The sequence below is a fragment of the Tenrec ecaudatus genome, chromosome X (genome assembly GCF_050624435.1).
Source record: "Tenrec ecaudatus isolate mTenEca1 chromosome X, mTenEca1.hap1, whole genome shotgun sequence".
Taxonomy (NCBI): Eukaryota; Metazoa; Chordata; class Mammalia; order Afrosoricida; family Tenrecidae; genus Tenrec; species Tenrec ecaudatus.
In genome coordinates this window covers 18,639,969-18,641,733 of record NC_134548.1, presented here as the reverse complement: position 1 = coordinate 18,641,733, position 1,765 = coordinate 18,639,969, and positions in this window count along the sequence as shown.

The following is a 1,765-nucleotide window of genomic DNA, read 5'->3' as shown; positions in this document are numbered from 1 at the left end:
TGTGCTAGGAAACATCTCATAGTAATATAATATAATAATAAAACATCTCATAGTATATAACTCAGGTACCTCCTCCTTCAGGAGGCCTTTTCCACCTCTGCAGATGAGATCTATTTCCCTCTTCTAATACGCTGCACTCACTGGGTTTGTACCTGCCCCCCACCCACAGTTTTCACAAGTCATTGTTTATGTTTCTCTTTTTCTTTTTTGCCTGTGAGTCCTTGAAAGCAGGGGCGGTGTTTTATTAACCACTGTGGCTCAAGGTCTAGGATAAGAGGAGAGTTGGCATGCAATGAGTTTGTGAAGAATGAGTAAAAGCTGGGGAATCCTCATGCCTTTAATGATCCATGTGTGTGCACATTCATCTTAGGCACTGGGGATATAGTCCAAACACACTGCCATCAATATAGCCGAGGACAGTTATATGTTTGGAATATGAGAGGGTCAAGATTTAATAGCTTGGATATGACCAAATAATATATTTCAAAGCAGAAATGAAAAGATATGGAGTCATGATAGCAATATAGGCCCAATTGGTTTGATCTAACTAGGAAACAATTGCATTACTGTTAAAGTGAAAAGCAGTAGTCTTGATAGACATCTTTCTCAGCAGGCCCCAATCTTAACTCCACATGAAATGCTTAAAACAAAAGAACTGCTCTTTCCTGCCTCCCAATCTTGTGACTCAGGATGAGAACCACAAATTGGCAAACGTACACAGAGTGTGTAGCTAGTGTTCTATGTTAAACACAGGCTCTGTTGAGCCACAAATAGAATCAAGTGTTTTCATCACAGCTGGATTTCCACCTTCTGTGCCAGCTGTGGAGCCCACCCGCCGAGTACTCCATCAGTAGGTGCTCTTTCTCTTTCTTTTCCTGTGGCATTAAAGCAGCATTTCCACAGAGGGAGAAAGAAAATGTCCCTTTGAAGAAAATCCCCAGGATCATGGGGCTTAAGGTGGTCTTAAGTTATTATAGGCAGGCTTACGAAGAAAATAAAATGAGATTACTTGCTCATTATAGGCGAGAGCTCTGATAGACAAGACCTTCACCAAATGATCCAACTTCCATCACCAATAACAGGACCCACAAACATCGTATGCCTCCTGATGGGATGTAGCTATGTCTGGGTCATCTGTAGCTTGGTCACCTAACCAACAACCTCAGATTTTAGTGGTTTAACATGTAATTTAGAGGCGGGGATGGGGGTGGGAGGTGAATGACCTTAAAATGGAATGCAAACAAAAATAAATGAACCAAAGTGTCTTCCAAATAAATCAAATAACCACACCGGGGTAACTTTTCTATGAGTATTTAGACGACAGGGCTATTCAGTAGTGCAAGTGGTTAATGCACAAAAGATTAAAGATTTGAGTCTGCGCGTACTACTTCTGAAAAACCAACCATAGAGCCAGGTTCTCCTTTGACATGCATGGGGTCACGATGAGTTCAAGTGGATTTGATGGTGAGTGATTTGGTGTTTATTATTTACGTTGGGTTAGAACAGGCGGTATTAGTGGGAAGTCGTGGATTTTAAGATGTAGTGATAGAGGTAGAGAGAAAATGGATAAAGATATGTTTGTATCTATGTATTCAATATACATATGTGTGTATAAGGTATGTGTGTACTTATGTGTACATTTAAGCACACATCTATTTCCTAGCTCTTTTGACTGAGAGCACCTAGAAGAAAGGACACCCTACTAATGAACACATTAAGGCACCCTGCATTTAGTATTAAGTCTACCAACAACTGATTCATTGTT